Below are 25,036 nucleotides of genomic sequence, written 5' to 3'. Positions count from 1 at the left end.
CATGCTTTATAAAGATAACTACAGGAAGCAGAAATTAAGTGCAGAGAGCATTGACTTTGTGTTATTTATTTATTTTTTTTTTTTTAGGAAAAATAAGAAACGCAGATGGGATGAAAAGACAACAGTATAAAATGTTTAGAATAAAGCATAGTGAGCAAGGAACATTAAGAAGACAAATGAATGGCAGAATTTTCAGATATGCAAAGTCTTGGATACTAAGCCACTTTTGTTACTATTCCTGAAAGATTTATGTAAAATCATTTTTTTTAGGCAATTAAACACATGAATCAAAAACTAAACTTTTGGGAAATAGAAATATAAATGTTCTGTCAACAAAGCACAGGGATAATTCTAAATCAAGACTTAATTCTAATTATTTCTCTAATCATACACTATAAATGTAAATCAGAATGTGATTGTCGTAAGAGAAGATATATGATCTAAAAATAATAATTTAACTCCAAAATCCAGCAGTTGACAGAAGGAAACTTGAGTGAAATTTAATTTTTAAAAATTCTTCTTCTTACATAGAGGGTATAAAATATATTTGCTTATCCATTGTGCAAACAGGGAAATATACATTTAAGTATATCTAAAGCTTTAAAGTATTTAAGTGAGGACATGTACATTCTAGATTATAATGAGAAATGACATAGAATTTATTCAGCAAAATATGGCAAAGACATAAAAACAAAAATATTAAAAATAAGATGACAAAATTAAAGCTAAATATATCATTTTGGAGCATAATTTTAATGGATAATTAATCTCAATTGAATAAAAAAATTAAAACCAAATATATACTGTTAATATGAGAAAACATAAAATAAAGGGATTTAGAGAATTTTAAGGAAAGAAAATAAAAAAAAAAGGTGCACTAGGTAAATCAAAGCAAAATGAAGGCAGTGTTCAGAATATTAAAATTAAATAGTTTAATGCAATCTTAAAAGCATTAAGAAACAATGGGTCACTCTTTATTGATGAAGTGAGCAACTGGCAATAAACAAGCACTTTTATGTGCAAAATAATATGTCCTTTAATGTCATATACCATTTAGAAAAAGAACTGTTAATAGTGTATAGGGGCACAATATTTTAATAGTAATAAGAGCTATAAATGTACTGCTCAGTTTTTCCTATGCCAAGAAGACAAATATATAAATGGATTCAGAGAAGCTATGATATAATAATAATTAGTGTTGTTTAAACAGTGAACTTAATATCCTCCAAATATATATTGTAACAAGGAGTGCCCCCCTGATATATATAAAATATGCTTGCATATTAAACATCTGCACAAATGTTAGAAAATATAGAAGGCTTGTATCTAGTCACACCCAAATATAAAATAAAATAAAATAAATTTATAAAAAATGAACAATTTAACTTCCTAAGGAAAAAAAGAGATGAGAACAAAGATTTTGATATATGAATATCAACCCCTGTGTTATTTATAATACCAGAAATAAATAATCAAAATGATTGATTAAAAACAGTCAGATTTTACTGCTATTACTATTTGTCATCCAAAAGTTATTGCGTATTATTCATGTAAACACTGATGTAGCTCTCTAAAGATTATGTGTGAACACAAACTTATATCAAGGATTAGACTAATTGTATTCTTACTGAGTTTGATTCCAATTCTTATAAAGTTGGTGGTTGTTAGAATGAATGGAAGAAAAAGGAATTTTAATTTTAATTTTAATAAGAGAAGTAAAGTTTGTATGTGTGTGTAGTTATGCCTATATGCCAAAGCTTTGAAAGTTAAGGGAAGTGTTGGGTTTAATTAATTTTATTTGAGACCTTAACACTTGAATTTACGATGTTACCTTTCTTTGTGGGGCACCTGGGTGGCTCAGTTGGTTAGATGTCTGCCTTCGGTTCGGGTCATGATCCCGGATCCTGGGATCGAGCCCTGCATCAGGCTTCCTGTTCAGTGGGGAGTCTGCTTCTCCCTCTCCCTCGGCTGCTCCCCGTGCTTGTGCTCTCCCTCTCTCTCTCTCTGTTAAATAAAGAAATAAAATATTAAAAAAAAAAAGATGTTACCTTTCTTTGTAAGATTTGGAGAATTTCATAAGTTAGTCATTGATATTTCATATATAAAGAAAGCTGACTTATAGGCTCAAGCAAATCATACTTTTTACTCAGGCTAATAAGTCTGAAGCTTTTTTCTGTCTTTACTTTTACAAAAAAAATATTCATTATTGTGTTTACACTATGGAGTTTTTTTGTGTCCTTATACATGTAATAGAAATTTCTGAGGTATTTAATGCAAATGGCTCATGTTATGTCCTGTATAGAACTGGGCTTGTGTAGCAACTCTTGCCATACTGTTTATAAATAATAGTAATATAGGTTATCTTAAGTAAATGTAAGAACTATATGCTATCACCAAAAATGAGTAAAAATTTGTTTAAACTTTACTTTCCTTTTAAAGATTATTTATTTTCGAGAGAGAGAGAGCACACACGAGTGTGTGCAACTGTGGCGGGGGGGAGGGGCAGAGAGAGAATCTCAAGCAGACTCCCTGCTGAGCCCGGAGCCTGATGCCAGGCTTGAGCCCACAACCCCGAGACAATGACCCTAGCCAAAACCAAGAGTCAGACACTCAACTGACTGAGCCACACAGGTGCCCCTAAATTTTACTTTTAAGAAATATTAAGTGACATTAAAATGTTAAAAGATAGTGCATTTAAATTAAGCACTTGCAAAACTTTGATTAAAAAATAAAACATTACATATCTAGAGCTTTCAAGTTAAACAATTGGAAACATATTCTGGAAAGGATGTTTAGAACCACTAATTTGAACATTTGATTCTGGGATTCTGAAATTGAAGCTGTCAACACAAATTATAACAAGCAAATCTGTACAGTTTGTTTTTGTCTTAATTTTCAAGTAAAATGTCAATGGATTGTTTGGGTATTACTTTGTTTGACAAACATGGAAAGTATCCAAACAAATTTTTTAAAGTTTCTTTTTCTGTTCATCTTTGTTTTCTATTTTCTCTTAAATGAGCATGCAGCCCTTGTACAAATAGATACTAGGAATTTAAACAAACAAATGAAGACTTTCTTTGACTAGGATCAATTCACACAGACGTTGCTTTAGCTAATGTCCCAACAATTTGGTACAAAAATCTGTAACAAGAGAGAAATGGAGAGAAGATTAAAAAAAGGAAAAGGAAAAGAAAAGTAAAAGAAAGAAGAAATCACCTTTAAGAAGGTGCTCTTAGAAAGACTCCTCTTGTCCTCTTAGAAGTTGTAACCTCCACTAAAATCACATTTTCTTTAAAACTTCTGAATCTTCTAAAATTTCAAATATTTAAGGTCCCGTGGCAAAAAACATCGGATAACATCTGCTACTTATTCAAGTATTTTTTGCTTTCCTCTTTGTTTTTCTTCTTATTTCTCCTCATTTTGATGCCCGCTGGCTGGGTCCAGGGACCCAGAGGGGGTTCCACCAGTCAAGAGGGTCCCTGGCCAGATATAGGATGGAAATCAAATGCAGGCCAGCAGGAGGTGAAAGCAGAATTTATTGAAGGTACAGAGAGAGTGCTGGTGCAGAGTGTCCAGGAGACTCAGAAAAAAAAGAGGGAATCTCCTCTTTTTTCAGGGTCTGGGAGTTTTTATTGAGGATCATGGTCTGGAGTATGTGTCCTTTCAGGCATCCAGGAACTGATTAGAACAAAGATGAGGGCCCAGGTGTTATTCCTTGGAGCCAGGAGACCTTGGCATTGAGATGGCTAGCACTGGTGGTCTAGAATACACATATAATCATTTCTTCTGGTCATTCTTACCTGGTCCTTCCTTAGATGTTATCTATTCTAAAGAAATCATTAACTCCTTATCCTTTATAAGGAAGACATACACTGTTTGCATTCTGAAGCATGTGGAAAGTGGGGTTGCAGGTTCTAGCAAGAATAGAAGCAGGAAAGGAAACAAAAAGCATATTTTTATGGAGTCCTTCAGTTTCCCTATCTCAATTTCTTGCCCTCCCCTCCCGCCCTCCCTCCCACCCCTTTTCTCTCCCTCCTTTTCTTTCTCTATTTCCTGAGACTTTCTTTCTATCTCATTCCCATACCACCATACCACATAATTTTAACTGACCTCAGATTTATGCCAGTACTCTTAAATTCACATGCAAGAATCATTTAAACAATTAAGATATTTAGGTATCACAAATAATAACTTGATTGAAGGATAAAATGAATGCTCTTTTCAAAAAGGACAAGGAACTAAACGTAAATTTAAATAAATTTCTGTCCATTTTGACAGTATACATCTTTCAAATCAAAACGTAATTTCTAAATTCACCTATTTTTGGCGAGTTGCCTTCTACATTTCCCCTGACTAATAATGAATTCTATATCTGACTTTAAATGTGCTTTAAAAATTTATTTTTTAGCTATATTTTTAGGACCTGTCAGCTTCCACTCTTGAGGTAAATGTGTCATCATTGAAACCCTCCTGCTGGGGTAGCTGTTTTCTGATTCTCTTTCAGATCTGCCATTGCCCCAGGGGAAATTGGGGGTTCTCACCTTGCAATACCTGTTTGTTTGGCTTGTTATGGAAAAGACAAAAGAAGTGGCTGTCCAGAGTAGGTTACCAATTGTAAAAATGATGTCAGTTCAGCATTTCCCTCAGTATCACAATACTAAATAAATCAATAACGGAAAGAGCAAAGTTTAAAAAAGAAAGATTAAACATAATATTTTAATTCTAATAAAGATTTAAGGACACATGAATCCTCAAATGTTATCTCATGTGTCATTTTCATCATTATTATTCATATCCCCAAAAGGCAATCATTTCAGTTTTATTGTGATGTCAGGGAGCAAGAATTCCTGTCCCCTCTTAGGTCCTTCTAGCTGGATTAAGGATCAAGTTGTTATGAGACAGATTAACAGGAAAAAAATCAAATTTAATAGTTTCATATATTCGACGAATCCACAAAGACATGGAAATTCCAGAGACAGTCAGGCAAAATGAGGTGTATGTGCCTTTCTGAACTAAGGAGGAGGTAGGGATCCTCAAAGGGAAGGAATGCAACCTTCAGGAAGAATGAAAAAGAGTAAATATCTGGTAAACAAGGGCTGCTCAGAAACTATGGGACAAAGAAAGGACTTTGATCAAAGGGTCCTTGCTAGGTTCCTCCTTATCTACCATACCTAGTCCATATCATAATGTAGTTATCTATGGGGATGGCTCTCTGCCTAAGCAGATCTCTTCCTAAATTCTATTTAGGCAGTTGAGGAGGAGATAAAGAGCTTTTCCTGAATCTGCTGGGTTTTGATTCCTTTTTTATTCAAAATAGTCTTCTTGCCAAAGGGACCCATCTTTGAGCAGCCTGACATTGGCCCCTAGAGTGATTTAACCAAATTTCAAATCTACTTAAAAGTTAGTTCTCAGAATTAAACTAGAATGCTTTACTACTGATTCAACAATGTAAATTCGTATAAATTGTGGATTATTTAGAAGTTCAAGTTATTTAAAATGAGAATTAATTCAAAACTTAGTTCAAAAATTCAGATACTTTTGATCAAATATACTGAACTTTATTATAAAGAAAAAATTACATAGCATTTCAAAGAAAATGGGTTTCCATTAGAAATGCTGCTTAATAAATATTACTCAGGTTTCTGCAGTATTTGGAGTAAACTTTTAAGTTTCAACTGCGTAAATAGCAAATTCTCTAAATGTCATTGTTGATGAATCATCTGCTCTTAAAGGAGCTAACTGGCTAAAGCAGTATGGGAAATATTTATAGTTCCATAGACACAGGAAAATAGTGTATTTAAACGATTGTATTGAAATCAGGGTGATATTATTCACTGCAAATTTTTGAGGTCATGTGGAAGAGTAGTCTGCAAAGGCAGCTAAGAAAGAGCAGTTACTGAGAAAGAAGGACAAATGAAAGTAAGCTGTGTCCCAGAGGCAAAAGAATGAGGAAAGAGGGACTGGTTAACCATGACAAAAAGAGTAAGTTGAGATAATCAAAAAGGTGAAGGCAGAAAGTAACCGTAGCACTTAACAACAAGGAGATCACTGGAGACTGAAAAGTAACAATTTTGGAGGGCTTATGTGGTAGACATTTTATAAAGGAAACAGAATAATATGAGGTTAAAAATTGGAGACAAGAAATATGGCTGAAAAGGAACCCAAAAATGAGGTAGAGGTTGCAGGAGGATGTGGGGTATCTATGTTTGTTTACTTTTTTTGTTTTGTTTTATGTGGAAAAAAAATAACGTTGGTTTCTATGGTCTATGGTGACCAAAAGATGAAGAGCACAAAATAGAGAGGGCTGTAACATAAGGAACAAGTTCTTTGACAATACTGAAGAGATTGAGGCTGGAGAAGGGAAGGGACATTTTCTTTGTTAAAAGGAGGAAAGAAAAAGAAGATCAATTTGGCTACAGGTAGATACGTGAAATTGTCCAGGGATGGTGGTTTTCCTCATCATATGATATAGTCTTCATATGGAGATTATAGTTTGCTTTATATGGAGATTATAAAAAGCCAGCACACCAGAAGAAAGATACATGTGTCATACTACCCCAATAGCTTGTGGAAATCACTTTTTAATAAATTAGGTTTTTTAATTTCTTAATTTATTATTCAATATTTGCCTTTGTCATTGCTGCTATTTTAATAAAAATGTGCACACTTGCTCCTACAGTACAATCGAGATTATTTATTTATTTTTTTAGAGAGGAAAATAAAGGGGTGGGGGAGGGGCAAAGGGAGAGGGAGAGAGAGACTCTTAATTGGGGTCCAGGCCAGTGCAGAGCCAGACATGGACATGGGGCTCAGTCTCACAACCCTGAGATCATAACCTGAGTCTCAATCAAGAGTCTGACACTTAATTAACTGAGCCACCCAGACACCCCTATCATTGAGATTTTAATTTTGGTACTGCTAATACTTTTTTTATCTAAACAGTGAAGCCAAAGTGTTGATTTGATTTTCAAAATGCTAGTATAACGTGACTTGCTAAGAGTGTTTTTTTCCTCTCATTTTCTCGGATGCCCCCACTGATAAAGACTGTGAACTAAGAATTATATAGTATAAAACACTACAACCAATACTCATAGTTACTAAGGTAAATTGAAAATCTGTTTTCTCTTTTTCATATTATTACTATTCCTACCTCCCTGGAGTTGAAGAACTCCCTTATGCACTGTTCAGTATTAAATGCCTCAAGAACAGAGAATGGCTCATTAGAAAAGGGGTAGATAACACTACTTAAGTGAATGACAGTAATTCTTGTCCTGATCCTTAATCTATCCCTCCTGGAGGTTTTCTTTAAGAATGAAGCATGATGAAGAAGTATTTAAAATATTAGAATGTAAGGAGAGAAACTCAGCCACCCTAAGCTCTTATGAAATTATCAAAGTATTTCACTTTAAGGGCTAGCCTTTATCTTTATGATTATAATTCTGACTAAGTACATCTATTGCTCAAAAACATAACACGTGATACTTACTGTGCAGTTAATTTTACCCATACTAACAGGGTGCTTGCCATGGATGAAGAATCCTTAGAGAAACAATGAGTAAGTTTTCTTGTATCTTGGAGTCTTCACAATAGAGGCACACATTATGAAAAACTGTGTAATGAAGATGCAATTAATGTGCTTGCATTAAGAGTTTAGAAATTTATTATCCATAATATTTATGGTAAGCTAATAGCTATCAGCATATTTGAATAAATTTTCTTTTGGTGTTTTGCCTAACCAGTTATGTGTTAGAAGAATACCATCTTGATGATTTATTGAAATTGATCAGTGTACCAAATATTTGGAAGTAAATACAAATTTAAGTTAGAATATATAGCAATAAAGCATGATACTATCTTTTAAACTTAGAACATATGATGAATGTATAGCTTCTAACTTATTTTTTGACTCAGAGTCACAAATTACAAGGTTGGACTCCAAAGGTCTGAAGTCTGTAATAGCTTTAATGTATTCATTACATTGGTATTTGTGTGATCTCATGTCTTCAATTTCATTTTTTTTTCTTCAGTCACTTTCATTTAGATTTTATATGTCTAAATGATTTGTTATTGGAAATATCTCTACTCTTCTTTATATAGCGATGGGATGAGGCAGACCTAAATGCATTACCATGACTCTGCGGTTGGTACAGAACCAAAAACTACTTTTTTCCTTGTCAATAATAGGAAGCCTACTTATCATGTTTGTTGGAAAGGATAAAAGGGTAAAGGAGGATATTTTAAAGTGCTGGTATCATAGATAAGAAAATAAATAGGTCAGAGAAGGCAAGATAATGGTAGAAAGATGAAGTGAGAATTTGTGGTTGTGACCATCTACCTGGAAAATGTAAACACTTGTAAAATACTAAAGGAGAGAAATTGCCAAGGTATGGATGGAGTCATTGTATCTCATTGGGAATCATTTCTTCTTTCTGTAGAAATGGAAGAGTTAAACCAGATGATGGTTAAGGTGCCTCCCTTCTAGTTCTGAATTTCTATTATTATTATTCCTCAGTTGTGGTTCCAAAGCATAGCTGGGTAGGAGTGAAATGGCGAAGTGGATGTGAGATACCTCATGATAGATTAGATAACAAATACAGGGAGGAAAAAAAAGGCCAAGGGGATCATCTCATTGAAGTAAAAGTACCAGTAAGAATTTCCACAATCAGGGTTATCAAGAATGTTCAAAAAATCAAATATAATTTTTGAGAGCCTTGGAAACATTTGGGAAGATATTCACACTAAACAAGAAATGAGAAGTAAACATTTTTTTCTTTTCTTTTTTTAATGAGCATGAAAAATGTGTTTGTTTTCTTTATTTTGTTTACTTATTAGAAATATGGGCATAGAACCTGAAAAATTCTCTTCAGAATATCATGACCAAGGGAATGAGAATGTGTTTGTGTGTGTATATCTATCAGCAGGTAGGTATGCATATATATAATATTGTATATATACGCATTACCTTATTAACATTGACTTATTTCTCACATTAACCATATAGCATATGTATTGTAGCTTCCTTAGTGTCCATCCAGATTAAAAGTTATAGAAAAGGAATATAGCTATTGATCACCTGTTCCATAGCCTATATTTATTATTATTATGATTTATTGATATGGTTAGCATATATTCAATATAGAAAAAGTCAAAAATAAACCTGGTAAATAGTATTTGATGAGTACTTCAGTAGTATTTAATAAAAAATGCCCATGGAATTAAGAAGTGTGATGCCTCCAGCTAAAGGTTCTTACTTTCTGATTCCAAAATATGTTACAATTCTATAGTAATCAAAACCATATGGTAGTGGCATAAAAACAGATATATAGCACAATGAATGTAATAGAGAGCTCAGAAATAAACCCATACATGTATGATCAACTGATCTTTGACAAGAGTACAAAATGGAGAAAGGATAGTTTCTCCAGTAAATGATGCTGGGAAACTGGATATGCACATGCAAAAGAAGAAATTGGACCCATACCTTATGCCACACACAAAAATCAACTCAAAATGGATGAAAGATTTAAATGTAGGCCTGAAACATAAAATTCCTAGAAAAAAAATATATGGAAAGGCTCCTTGATGTTGGTCTTGGCAATGATTTTTTTTGGCTATGACACCCAAAATGCAGGCAACAAAAGTAAAAATCAACAAGTGGAACTGCTTCAAACTAAAAAATTTCTGCATGGTAAAGGAAACTGTCAACAAGAAGAAAAGGCAATGGCTATTATTTAAAAAAAGAAAAAAAAGAGTTGAGGATGTGGAAGAACAAGAATGCTGATACACTATTGGTGGGAAAGTGAATTAGTTCAGCCATTATGGAAAACAGCATGGAGTTTCCTCAAAAAATTAAAAATAGAACTACCATATGGTCCAGCAATCCCACCTGTGGGTATTTATCCAAAGAAATTGAATTCAGGATCTCAAAGAGTTATCTCTACCCTCATGTTCATTGCAACATTATTCACATTAGCCAAAATATGGGAACAACCTGAATGTCCATCAGTAGAGGAATGTATAAATAAAATATGTTATATACACACAATGGAATATTATTCAGTCTTTAAAAAGAAGAAAATCCTGCCATTTGCAACAACATGGATGAACCTGGAGGACATTATGTTAAGTGAAATAGCCAATCACACAAAATCAAATATTGTATGATATCATTTCTATGTGGAATCTAAAATGGTTAAACTCATAGATGCAAAGAGTAGGATGGTGATTTCCAGGGGCTCAGGAGAGGGGGAAAATGAGGCAGTGATGTTCAAAAGGTGCAAAGTTTTAGTTATGCAAAATAAATAAGTTATGGAGATCGACTATACAAGATAGTGCGTGTAGCTAACAATACTGTATTGTATACTTAACAGTTTCTAAGAAGGTAGGTCGTATGTTAATTTTTCTTACTACATACACAGTAATAACACCAATAAAGGGAATAGGAGGAAACTTTGTGAGGTCACAGATATGTCTATGACCTTGATGGTGGTGATGGTTTCACGGGTGTCTATTTATCCTTGAACTTGTCAAGTTGTATACGTTAAATATGAACTTTGTTTACATGTCATTAATACTTTGATAAAGTGGTTGGAAAAAATAAAAAATGGTTTGAACCTCGCCCACCTCCCCCAACTGAAAAAGGCCGATGGAAGGAAGATTTTAGAAATTCATTTTTGCTGTAGGTTTTGTGTGTGTGTGTGTGTGTGTGAGAAAACATGCCCAGCTTGATATTATTATTAATTCCAGAGTATTCACTCATTTGTCAACTGGGACACGAAAGAAAATGAATGATCATTGTACTTATAAAACCAGCAAATAATTAAACTAAAATGACAAATGATTTTCATTTCATTAATTCACAATCACTCTTATTTTATAGTTTATACCGAAAGGGGAACAAATAGATGTGGTATTTTTCTTTTATACTGATAAGTTACTGATTGATTTACGATGTATTTCTTCTTGAAAATGTCCTTTAATTAGCATAGACATGAAAATTTTGAATCATTTGAAAAAGTGTAAAAATTTCTCCCCAACTAGTCTCTCCTCTTTAGTAGTTTGGTGTGTTTCCTTCCAGGGTTTCCAGCAAGCATTTTGTATAGTGATTAAGAGCATGAACTCTAGCTAGACAGTCTCACCTTGAATTCAAACTCACCAAACTGGGAGAAGTTATTGGCTATCTGTCTACCTACCTCAGTTTCTTCATCTATAAAATGTGTATACCAGTGTTGTCCATATTCCAATGTGCTGATGGGAATTAAATGGTTTTAAATATATAAACTACTTGAAGGCCTGCCTGCCTGGACCATGGTAGGGTAATACATGTTCTGTTCTCCAGGAGATTCCCAATATGGCTATTTTATTATTACTCCCTCTTTTACTCTCAGTAATGGCCTGGTATGGAGAATAAATTTATGGTCACCATATGCTTGAAAATGTGTTATTATTAATTTTCTAAACATATCCATAATTTTCATATGGCAGAGATAATATTATATAAACAGTTTTAACATTGCTTTTGTCCCCTAATATAGTAGAGCCAGCCTTTCCCTATATATAATTCCCTAGAATGAATGTGCCATAATTCACTTATGTATACTTTTGTTGTTTTTAATTTTGCCCACCAAAATAATATTATAATCAATTTCTTTGCCCTCATTATTTTGACTACTCTTCTTTTATTTTGCCTGCCATAGTAAAATTTAAATTATTGAGTTAAAAGAAAGGAATATTTGTTAGGATTTTGATAATGGTATATATCTTCAGCCATGGAGAATTTCAAAGTATAGCTTAGGCAGAAAAAAAGGCAACCAAGCTATCTTTGCCCAGACTTTTGCTGAAACTGCATTTCAGAGTTGACATTATGAGAAACTTAGGTTGATTCTTTCATTTGACCTTTATTTGCTGACTGTTCTTCTTATCTTGTGTTGGTAATAATATTCAACTTTCTCATCTGCTTGGTATTCCTACACCATATCGTAGCTGTCATTTTGTGCTAATTTTCCATAAATTATCTAGCAAAAACAAACCACTCAATAACAAAGAATGAATTGAGTGTATGCTCTTTGACTTATGATTTCTGGAGCCGGAGATCTCCTGTGGCTAAAGGAAAATATTCAACATGTCAGTGTTATGTCAAACATCAGTTCTGAAATTATCAGGTAATCTCAAATCTCCAAGGGTGTTGCTGTGGGTTCCAAGAGATTTGCAGTGTTGTTTTAAAGGAAATAGGAAATGTCAGACTTGTGTCTCCAAGGTTTGGTCTCTTGAGGAATAGATTGTATGTCCTTTATTGGATGCCCTTTGCCTGCATAAAGTGGAAATATTCAGTCTCTTTTTGGAATCGTTGCTCTCTATTTGATTCTAATTAGCCTTGGCAATATCATATCTTCCCTTGGTTTGCATTTTCCAAGAATAGTAACCTTTGCTTTTGTAGATGCTTTAGCACACAGTAAGGTTCTTTATAATGTTAATACCTCACAGTGCTGCTACACGGGGACGTTAAAGAGGGTACCTTATTTTTAAAAAGAGCTGAGATTTTGGAAAAATAAGATGCAGTGGATTTGGAATTGCAGGGGTTGCTACTGCTTAATTTAGTATGATATTTTTCAGTAATTTCATATTTCATTTAATCATGTGTATTTTTTTCCCATCAGATAGGGTTTCTATTTGTTTTCCATTCTTAGATTTTGAAAGATTACATTCACTATTTCTAAAACAGTCCCTTCTTTAATTCATCTTCTGAATTTACTCTTGCTCTCCTTGAATCGTGTTTAGTTTGCATGATTTCTTTAACTTCTTATTTTGAAATCATTATAGACTCACAAGAATTTACAAACAAAATGTAGAGAGCCCCATATATCCATTACTCAGCTTCCCCCAATGATGATATTTTCTATAACTGCCGTGCATCATCAAAACCAGGCAGTTGGGGCACCTGGGTGGCTCAGTTGTTGGGCGTCTGCCTTCAGCTCAGGTCATGATCCTGGGGTCCTGGGATCGAACCCTGCATCGGGCTCCAGCCCCGCATTGGGCTCCCTGCTTGGCGGGAGGCCTGCTTCTCCCTCTCCCCACTCCCCCTGCTTGTGTTCCCTCTCTCGCTGTGTCTCTCTCTGTCAAATAATTAAATAAAAAATCTTTAAAACAAAAAAACAAACAAAAAACCCAGGCAGTTGATATTGGCATGATACAATTAACTAAACTAGTGAATTACTTGGGGCTTTGGATTCTTTTAAAGCAATTTATTTATTTATTTATTTATTTTTTAAAGATTATTTATTTATTTATTTGACAGAGAGACAGCGAGAGCAGGAACACAAGCAGGAGGAGTGGGAGAGGGAGAAGCAGACTCCCCGCTGAGCAGGGAGCCCGATGCGGGGCTCGATCCCAGGACCCCGAGATCATGACCTGAGCCGAAGGCAGACGCCCAACGACTGAGCCACCCAGGCGCCCCTCTTTTAAAGCAATTTATATAATCATATGAGCTCTCTGTAGATAGTGTGCTTGTAGGGAGTAACGAATTTTATTTCAAAAGTATATTATTCTCAATAGTTCCTCTTTTTTACTTCAGTTATGTATATCTCCTTTATGGCTATGATTGGAGAAAAATGAAGTATAGAAAAATGAATACTTCAGTGTTCCTCCTTTAGATTAAAACTATAGTAACTAATATTTGTTAAGTGCATTGTTATTGGCAATATACAAGGATAATTTCACTTAGGTCAACTGAAAAAAAAAAAAAGCCATACTCAGAGTAGGTTAGTAAATGCTTTTTTCCTTGTCTTACTGAGGACGATAGCACAAGAGACAGTATTTCAGATTGCTCTGAAAGAACTCTTGTAGAGCTTGTTAGTTTATAGATTATATGCAAAAAGGGGAAGGGGTAAGCAGTTCTCTGAGGTGTAATTGTATGTCACCAGGTATAATATGTTTGGTTGTAAGAATTAAGGTTTAATGATTTCCACATAAACACATGAAAGACCCTTAGGTCATCTTCATCCATTATGTTTCCATTGTTATCTGATTGTTCAGAAATATTGCCTGCGTGCCCCTGCTTAAGTGGGTTTCTAGTTCTTCTTGTTTCTGGTTTCTCCTTGAAGACACTTGAGAAGGTCACAGAAGGCTGACATCAGTCACCTATTTTAATGCACACTTGGTACTCACAGCCACCCTGAAAATTAGAACACAGCACTGATGCTTAAAACATAAGGTAATTGAGGCTCATGAAGTTAATTGATCTGGGAAACAAAGACAAGAAAAATTATTAAATTCCCTTACTACGTGCAGCCCAGTCATTGGCAAGTCCTTGAAACAGGCTGAGTGACATTCCTGTAGGAGCTCAGCAGCCTGGATGTTGACACTTGGCTAAGGGCAAAAGGCCATCTTAGCCTGACCCCCTGGGATTCTGTAAGTCTACTTTAACATATAAAAATTCCCTTGATAACACATAAAAATTCCAAGATACATGTTGGCAGTCATTCTCCGAGGATATGACCCACCAATATACATCTGAAGAAAAACTCATGACTGAGTTTTCTAAACAGTAATAAATGACCTTTTCCTCAATAGCTAGCCCCTTCAGGATCCTAAAAACCTTGTTTCCAAAATAGCTGGGAGCCTTACACGCTATCCCTAACCCCCTCCAAACTTGAAAGTACATAATGGACCACTCTTCATGGACCCCAGTGCAGCTAATTCTGTCCACGGGTCCTGTCCCTGTGCTTTAATAAAACCACCGTTTTTCACCAAAGATGTCTCAAGAATTCTTTCTTGGCTATCATCTTCGAACCCTGACATCTTTCCTACATCATTAATGAGTGACCAAATCCACATTGTGAGTGTTGGGAGGAAAAATGTTTCTCTACACTTTAAGGTTCTTTTGTCTGGTCTGAGAATTAAATTGACATGAGACAGATTAATAGAAGAAGATCAAACAGAAGTTTAATAATATGTATACCTTCTTTATACATGGGAGACCCAGAAAAACAGAATAACTCCCCAAAATGGCAGAAGCCATCACTTTAAATACCATCTTCAGCTAAACATAAGAGTCAGGTGGGAGGTTACTGGGAAAAGCACAGTTAAAGGTTGTTACCCAGATTTAGTCCATGCCTTCGTCATTGCTAAGAGTTTTATAGGTTGTGACATCTGCCTCTTCTTGATACAAAGGAGATGCACGTACAAATGGAGATTTCCCTTATGCATGCAAATGTCTCTTTCAAAAGGGTAACATCTACTTGTTTTTCAATTTTTCTCTTGTGTTTGCAGTTTCTTAAGAATAACCAGTTTAAGGGCACCTGGGTGGCTCAGTTTGTTAATCAGCTGCCTTCGGCTCAGGTCATGATCCTGGCATCCCAGGATTGAGTCCTTCATCGGACTCCCTGCTCAGTGGGGAGTCTGCTTCTCCCTCTGGCCCTACCCCCTCCTGTGCACTCTCTCTCTCTCTCACACACTCTCTCTCTCAAATAAATAAATAAAATCTTTAAAAAAAAAAGAATAAACAGTTTAAGATTACCAATATGCCAAAGAGGCTTATTTTAGGATGGCAAAATTTGCTCCCCTATATGAAAGAGAGACCAAAATGGGACTTAGATTCAATCTTTATGATGAAGACTAAAATTTGTCTATATAATCATATTGTCTCATATAAAGGTAGAGGTTTATCTTTGGGGTTGAGTTGCACAAACTTCCTTTGTATTTTTCATGTAGCATATGTGATCACATAGAACTTACCATGATTAGATGATTAGTTATTAAAACTATTACTGATCATTTATTCTCTCCTTTCTAATATACAGATTTACTTGTTTCTTCATCTTATGGCTTTGGTTAGAACTAAATAATAATAAAATTGCCTGTTTAAGATAGTTATTTTAATCATGGTAAGGAAATATCATTTATTTATTTATTTGTTTATTTATTATTGTTTTTAAAGATTTTGTTTATTTGAGAGAGAGACAGAGTGAGAGAGAGAGAGAGAGAGAATATGAGCAGGGTGAGGGGCAGAGGAAGAAGCAGACTCCCCGCAGAGCAGGGAGCCCAACATGGGGCCCGATCCCAGGACTCCAGGTTCATGACCTGAGCCGAAGGTGGACTCTTAACCAGCTGAGCCACCCAGGCACCCCAGGAAATACCCTTTAATATTTAATTAAATGTTGTTAGTCATGTGCATTATACTTACTAAGTAAATGCACAACATAAAGTAAATAAAGAGGCTTATTGTTATGTTACGTTGCATGAATATGCATTTCTTAGTATTAAACCACCTTTGTATGCCTTAATTTGAATCTCAGATTATTAGGGTGGATGATTTCTTAGTAAGTATATAATTCACTTTGTGATTTTTTTTTTAAAGATTATTTTAACTATGTTCATGGGAGATACTTTTTAAATATTTCATTCTTTTTATTTTAACTTTTTCGGGAGTTGGTATCAGAGTTATATTTGCTTTGTAAAATTACTGGAAAAGAAACCACTTATTTTTCTATGCTTTTATATATATTTTATAGCTTAGACTCAGACTTTTTTTTTTTTTTTTTTTTTTTTTTTTTTTTTTTTAAAGATTTTATTTATTTATTTGAGACAGAGAGAATGAGAGAGAGAGAGCACATGAGAGGGGAGGGTCAGAGGGAGAAGCAGGCTCCTTGCTGAGCAGGGAGCCCGATGTGGGACTCGATCCAGGGACTCCAGGATCATGACCTGAGCCGAAGGCAGTCGCTTAACCAACTGAGCCACCCAGGCGCCCCTAGACTCAGACTTTTAAAAAAGATACTCACTAATACACCTGTCTGGTTATTGAGCCTTTAATAGAGATTTTATTTTGAATAATATTTTGAGTTTCTTGCAAAAACATTCATATATTTACCAGGTTTACCATTTTTAAGTTAATATAGGATTCATATACCCAGTACCTGATCATCTAAATGAAACAAGTAACTGTGTTTAAAACAATTTCTACATTTCCTATATTTGATTTTCACTCAAATTTTTAATTTTTTAAAATTTTTATTATAATTTTGTATATTTTTGTACATTTTGTCACATTTTTGTATATTATGGGTTAGTTGGTAAAGAATGAACTCATATCTTTATCAGTTCTCCTTTATTTGTTTATAATTCATTGCCTTTTATTTAACATTTAATTTAGTATTCCTTATAATTGACTTATATATATTTTGTTTTACTATTTTAAATTTTTGAGTTAAATACTTAATATTTATAGCTATGCATTTTTTTAAAGATTTTATTTATTTATTTGACAGGGAGAGAGACAGGGAGAGAGGGAATACAAGCAGGGGGAGTGGGAGAGGGAGAAGCAGGCTTCCCGCTGAGCAAGGAGCCCGATGCGGGGCTTGATCCCAGGACCCTGGGATCATGACCTGAGCCAAAGGCAGACGCATAACAACTGAGCCACCCAGGCACCCCAAATAGAGCTATGCATTTTGAATGAAATATGGGATTATCTCCCTAGTAATTGGCTGGGTTTCTTTCTTTTAACAAAGGACTAATCCCAACATACCTATTTTTATTTTTATTTTTATTTTTTTGTGATTATCTCATTTTATTTATTTATTTATTTATTATTATGTTATGTTAATCACCATACATTACATCATTAGATTTTGATGTAGTGTTCCATGATTCATTGTTTGCCCATAACACCCAGTGCTCCATGCAGAATGTGCCCTCTTTAATACCCATCACCAGGCTAACCCATCCCCCCCCCCAGAACCCTCAGTTTGTTTCTCAGAGTCCATAGTGTCTCATGGTTCGTCTTCCCCTCTGTTCCCCCCACTTCATTCTTCCTCTCCTGCTATCTTCTTCTTTTTTTTAAACATATAATGTATTATTTGTTTCAGAGGCACAGGTCTGTGATTCAATGGTCTTACACAATTCACAATGCTCACCATAGCACATACCCTCCCCAATGTCTATCACCCAGCCGCCCCATCCCTCCCACCCCCACCACTCCAGCAACCCTCAGTTTGTTTCCTGAGATTAAGAATTCCTCATATCAGTGAGGTCATATGATACATGTCTTTCTCTGATTGACTTATTTCGCTCAGCATAATACCCTCCAGTTCTATCCACGTCGTTGCAAATGGCAAGATTTCATTCCTGTTGATGGCTGCATAATATTCCATTGTGTGTATATATATATATATATATATATATATATATATATATATATATACCACTTCTTCTTAAAATTATGGAATGCTTCACGAATTTGCATGTCATCCTTGCGCAAGGGCCATGCTAATCTTCTCTGTATCGTTCCAATTTTAGTATATGTGCTGCCGAAGCGAGCACTCAACATACCTATTTTTAAATATTATATGAGAGTGGTGGTGGTGGTTGTCTTGTTTCAACTTTCCCTTAATTTTTAGGTTTTTTTTGAGTTTTAAGTAGGTAATATTTAAAAATATATTGCAACTTCCTTTATAATCTTAAATATAATCTCGTTTTCATTTTCAAGAGAGACTTGAAAGAAAAATATTTTTTGTGGTACACAAATTTTATATATATGTGTTAAAAATATATATTATAATGCTAAAATTATATCCTTTAAACTTTTATCTATTTAATCAGTCATAACTGAGAACCATACTAATTCTACCTCAATTAAATCTCTTCTAATTATAACTTAATTACGTATTCATGTATCTTGAATACATTTTGCTTTATAAATGTTTGATATGCAACTTAGTGATTAAAGATTACCGTTGCTATATATTCATTGACTATTTTGCCTTACATCATTAAGTACTTTAATTATTTTCCATGTAAAATCTTTCCCCTTAAATTCTACTTTGCCTGAAATCAATGTTGCTACTCAAAATTTTTTATTTTTATTTTCCATATTAATCTATATATTAATCTAGGTATTTTATATTGTTAAACTTCCAGGAAAAATTTTAACATTTCCTGGAAATAAAATAGAGTTTTATTTATTTATTTATTTATACTATATATAGAATATATAGAATAAATATATACTATATATTTATATTATTTATTCATTTATTTATTTTTATAAATTCAATCTGACAGTCTGTTTTTAATAGTAATTAGTAGAATTTATGTCTGTTTGCCATACTGTTTGTATTTTCTTCTCTGAACTCCTTTATGCTTTGTAAACAGCATTCTGTGTGTTTGTTTCCTCCTTCTTGGAATATGTTTTTGACTTTATATTTTTTAACATTAAAAATTTACATATGTAACCCTTATTACCATTTAATATTAGTCATTCAGCATTCAACACATATTTATAGCTATTTATAGGTAGGTTTTTATGTATCAGTGAATAAAACATACAAATATCTCTTTGTAATAGAGGTCATCACAAAATAAACAAGCTAATTACTTGTTCTGTTTTAAAATGTTACTACAAAAAAAAAATAAATCAGGAAAGGAGTGTAGAGATTGATGGCAGTAGAGATAGGGCGGTGTTATGGTTACTATTGCTACTAAGAAACTACCCCACAATTTAATAACTTAAAACAACAATCATTTTATTATATCTCGTGAATACTATGGGTTAGGAATATTCTGGCAGGATTCATCTGAGCGATTCTTCTTCTTTTATGTGATGAGGTTGACTCAGTGCTACTCAACTGGCAAATAAACTGGAGGGTCCAAGGGGCTTTTTCCTATGTCTTGTAAATCAGTGAGAGTGGCTAGACGGATGGGCTCAGCTGGGAGGCACTCTTCATTGGAGAGCCACACATGACTTTGCTATCATACTGGTATCAAGGTAGTTGAACTTCTTATATGGGAGCTGGGCTCCCATGGATTGAGCATTCTGAGGGAACCGGGGGGGAAGCTCTGTGGGATTTTAGTTTAGCAATAGAAGTCACACAAAATTACTTGCCGGAGTCTGTTATAGCAGTCACAAGCATGCTCAGGTTCAAGGGAAGGGGACACAGATCCATCACTTGATGTCAACCTATTTTGAGGCCATGTTTAAAACTGCCAGACATGGCAATTACATATCAGGTGCAAGGCATTTGAGGAGAGACTTGAAAGAGATGAGGAGGACCATGCTCTGCTGAGAAAAGAGCATTCCAGAGAGAACATAGCTTGTACCAAAACCCTGAATCAGAAGCACGTGGCCTTATTCTGAGAATACCATCATTGAAACCAGAGTGGTTGGATAATGAGGGAAAGAGAGAGCATCAGTAGATGATGCCAGAAACATAAAGGAGAGGAGGCAGATTATGGAGAAACAGCCTTGTAGACCATTGTAAAGACTTTGGCTCGGGGCGCCTGGGTGGCTCAGTCGTTAAGCGTCTGCCTTCGGCTCAGGTCATGATCCCAGGATCCTGGGATCGAGTCCCACATCGGGCTCCCTGCTCGGCGGGAAGCCTGCTTCTCCCTCTCCCACTCCCCCTGCTTGTGTTCCCTCTCTCGCTGTGTCTCTCTCTGTCAAATAAATAAATAAAATCTTTAAAAAAAAAAAAAAAAGACTGGCTTTTCCTCTAACTCGGATGGCATCCCTAGAAAGGTTTTAAACAAAGAAGTGGCGTGATCTGGGTTATGTTTAATAACATACCTCTGTCCTTGTGCTAAGAATAGTTGAAGGGGATCAATGGCAGAAGCTGGGAGAGACCAGTCAGGAGGTTTTTGTAATAATCAGATGAGGGGATAGCCATGGACTAGACTAGAATGGTCATGTTGGAAGAGGTCACCTGTGGTCTAAATCTGGATTACTTGCATAGAGCCTAAAGGAATTTTTTGTGCTATCTCTTGAGCTCACAGTGTTAGATAAGGGACATAGAATGCTTTTCCTTCTCTTTGCCCCTAAAAATTCTCAATATCTAATATTGTAACTTGGAATGTGTAATATAATTATATTAATTCAATATGTTATTTTCTCTTGCAATTATACTTTAAGAATATTACTGTGGCAACCAATTATAAAATATGTAAAATTAGCCTTATGCTTAATTGAGTCATTTGTCTCAGGATTTTGGATTTACAACTTCCTAATTTTTGAAGTCTTTGTTTTTACTATTTTCCCTAATATGTACCCATAGGTCCTTGAATAAATTATTATTGGAAAAACAAATCAGTTTTTATATACAGAATACTTCTCATTCAACCTTGAGAAAGACAACCTGATGGGTGTAATATTCTTGGTCATATTCTTATTCTCTTAAAAGCTCCATGTCTTCTGGTATGTTAATACGGCAAAAGAAAGGTCTAAAGCAAGCCTGACATAATTTATTTTTAAAGGACTGTGTTGTTGTTGTTGTTGTTGTTGTTGCTACTGCTGTTGTTTTACTGTCTATATGTAAGTTGGATTTTTTTTTAAATTTCTGGAGTTTGACTAGTTTCTGTCTAAATATGGATAACACTTCACTGTTTTCCCACCACTGTCCCTACAATCTGGTTAGTCATTTTAGTCTTCATAGTTCATGGTTATTGTTTTAGATCGAGTTGCTCTTGTTTCTTTCTGAGGAAACAAATTATTTTTGAGTTGAAACCCCAGTCTCTGGCATTCCCATCTACCATCTTTTCTGTCATTGTTTTATCTCTCTTTCCGCCCCACCCCCGCCCCGGGCTCCGATTCAATTACCACTTGAACTGTTCAGTGTATCAGTTTGCTTGTCCCTGGATTCCTCTGTGGTTGGAAATTGTGCTACTACATTTATTTTTCCTCTAAGCCTCCTAATCTCAGGCATCTCCCATTTTGTCATTGTAACTTCCACATTCTGTTTCATAAATGACTTGCCTTTCTACATATTCTTCCTAGTCTAAGTACTTTAAAGCAATTTTCTAAATATTTCTTCTGGTTCCATAGTCAAATCTTTTTAAGAGATACTCTTTGCCCCTGAGTCTTCATGATAGGAACATGATGTTCCCTCTCAGTTTTTACAGCATGATTTTTATTTGTGTATATGTGTGTGTGTTTATTTTCCCCACTCACTTTGTTTAGAAGGTAGTGATGTTTATCCAAAATTAGGGTATGATATCAAAAAGTAATAACCATTTTCTCATTTATTTACCTTCCAGATGATGGCTGAGCTCCTTTTTGATCTAAACTGGAGAGCAGATTGATAGACACGATCCCTCTCAGTGGCCAGCAAGGCTTTATTGGAATAGTGTAACTAGGTTACAGTGGATACCTATTTTATCTTATGTGGTTCACGGTACCAGACATGTTATCGTGCTCAGCATGCACATATAGTGGGGGACAGGTGTGTGGCAAGAATGAGCACTATTTATAGATTATACATGTTATTGCTTTCTGGGCCGGAATTCTAAAGGAGGGCTGTATTTTATTTGGACATTAAATTGAAATAGCCTATTGATATAGTGGAGGTCACTTGTTTATTGGTAGTTCCCTGTTTTGCATTGTAATCTCTCTCCATTGTTCCCTAAACTTCATTCAGATCCCGTTGTACTAATAAATAGCAATGTGTAACATGGGGAAGGGAAGGGAAAAGAAAAAGAGGCTGAGTTCATGCTTGGGGGGGGGTGCGGTGGGAAGCAGCAGAGGGAGAGAAGGATGCTGGGAAACCTATGTGATTAAGCTCTGATCACTCAGGTTATCAATTGCTTCTAGCACCCATGCTGCTCGGCTGCCTCCCCGGCCCTGACAAGGCTTTTCTTGAGGGAACCCCACTCCCAGGCCCGGCAGGCCTCTGGTGCATCTTGTCCTTTTATTGTAACTGCAGTCTCTTAAGGAGGCTACGCATTATGAGTCATGTGGGAGTGGCCAGTGTCCGGCCCCTCAGGAAGCAAGACTGGGACAGGAGAGGAACGTCCTCTGGGATGCTGCAGGAGTGACTCAGGGAATAGGCTACGGGGAGCCAAATACTGTCTTACATGATTTTTATAAGGAGGAAATTCTGCCTCATGAAATAAAATATGGAGAGGATGATTTAACTTAATTGTTCTTATAGTCTACATATTGAGTGTCAGTTTTAGCATTCGGTGCTGTTTATACTGTTTGTTCTGTTTTCCTAATTTCTTTCTTTTCTCTCCACTAATGGGAACTTGGATGGGACTCCATGATAGACTACCAGAAGCTGGATCAAATCAGCATTAAAATGAACTTACACATTCATGGCATTTGTTACCAAATTCAGGAATGTATAGACATGACTCATAACATTTTTATAAGGACCAATTCTGGAAAAGACAAACTGTTGCCTGAAATTGATTTTCTAGTTTACCTTTGTATCTGTCATACATTCACTCAGATAACAAATATGTATTGAGTTCTCATATTCCAAACAAGTGGCCAAGCCCAGGAACTAGAGGATGGTTAAGACAGACACGCTCCTTGACCTCAAGAATTTACAGTGGAGAAGGGACTTACAGACCTGAAACACATCATTGTGAATTGATTACTTAATTACAGTAATGATACGTGCATCCCTGAAAACTAGGTGTTAGCAAGCACTAGTTGAAGTGAGAGCAAATAACGTAGGAGGGATACCCTGGTTGGTGGTTGTATTAGTATCCTGTGACTGTTGTAACAAATTACCACTGAGACACTTAAAACCACAAAAACGTATTCTCTAATAGTTCTGGAGGTCAGAAGTCTGAAATTCCTATCCCTGGGCCAAAATCGAATTGTCGGACCAAGCTCCCTCTAATGGCTCTAGGGAGAGTCCATCCCTGGCCTCTTCCACCTTCTGGCATTTCTAGGTTTGTGGCAACATCACTCTGATCCCTGACTTGTGATCCCACTGTCATCTTCTTTTCCTTCTGTAAAAATGAAATCTCCCTCTAGCTGCCACTTATGGATTACTAAATATAGTAATAGTATAGTAATAGGTGACTGCATTTGGGGCTCACCCAGATAATCCAGGGTAATCTCAAAATCCTTAATTTAATCATTAATAAAAAATATTTTTAATGTTTACTGCACCTGACTGAGGGAAAGGTCTAAAAGGATAGAACTTTTCAGGCAGGGAGGATGGAGTGGGAAACCGTGCGAGGTGTGGCAGAAATCATTTAAGTGACTGAAAAAGGATAAGAAGGAAGTATAGAGAATAAGGGAGAGATTGGCCACATTTGCCCAGAGCTGTGTAATCTCTCAGCCATTTGGGCCAGAAATACCTGTTCTATTTGAACTCTGGAGGCTATGAGAAGTGTCCTACATTCTGTGTATGTGTATTTTTCATATACTGAGTCAGCCAAATGTGTTTCTGTGGTATACACAACTGTTAGGAATCTAAAAGTCCCTGGGCACATATAGTTCTGTCTACAGAACCAAGTCTAGCTGTTTTCTGCACAACACAACTGAGTTTGCCAAGAAATAGCCGGAGAAGAAATTTTCTCCTATGTACAAGTGGACACATTAAATTCTGTTATGCAAGTGGATCATTTTCTCGGGACCCTGTGATAGCAGGATTTTAGCTATGGTCTAGTTACGATGAGGTATGGGCAAAAAGCTCAGTTATTTCCCCACCTTCCTCTCCTTCTTGCTCTTCATAACAACTATGATTGGAAACCTATCAATTTGTATTTTGAGATGCAACAGACCACAAAATGGAATGGTTAGACAGAACCTCAAGTTGGAATTGGAGACGAGATTGAAACTGGATATTAAAACTGATGTGTTATGCTCAAATTCTGATTGCTTTCTAAATACTATTTACTGCAGGATTATTTTTGTTAAGAATGGCTTTTACAAATCTTTAAAACTTCACATCTCTTCCTTGGGCCCAGAACTCCAGCTTTTTACTGTTACAAATAAAAATAAATAAACATTTTTATCCTTTTAGTTCTTGTTATTATGCCTGGCTTTTCCTAATTCCTGTGTGATTTGTTTGATCATGCCTAAGATAAGAGCAGACAGAGAGGTGTTCATAATAAGAGCTACAAAATGCAGTTTTTGACTCCCTTGCCAGGCTCCCATCGCCATTCCAAAAGTACATAGACCACATGTCAAGACTCTCCAGTTCCTAGAGCATTGATGATGGGCCTGCTTTAAACTTTGGAAATTAAATCTACAAAGTCATTTCTTTTATAAAACGACAAAACACTTTTTTTTCAAAAGTGAGGGAAGGAAAAAAGA

General features: G+C 35.4%; 1 protein-coding gene and 1 non-coding gene across 10 annotated transcripts in view; one reads left to right on the top strand and one right to left on the bottom strand.

Moving 5' to 3' along the window:
* GPC5 (glypican 5) overlaps nucleotides 1-25,036 on the top strand; it is a 1,368,657-nt gene that overhangs the window by 410,748 nt on the left and 932,873 nt on the right. The window lies entirely within an intron of this gene.
* On the bottom strand, nucleotides 18,206-18,312 carry LOC118536599 (U6 spliceosomal RNA). The gene has a single exon (XR_004917773.1). It is a non-coding gene; the product is annotated as a U6 spliceosomal RNA (small nuclear RNA).

The sequence above is a fragment of the Halichoerus grypus genome, chromosome 4, assembly GCF_964656455.1.
Source record: "Halichoerus grypus chromosome 4, mHalGry1.hap1.1, whole genome shotgun sequence".
Classification (NCBI taxonomy): Eukaryota; Metazoa; Chordata; class Mammalia; order Carnivora; family Phocidae; genus Halichoerus; species Halichoerus grypus.
The sequence above is the reverse complement of the archived record's forward strand: the minus strand, read 5'-3'. Positions and strand labels throughout refer to the sequence as shown.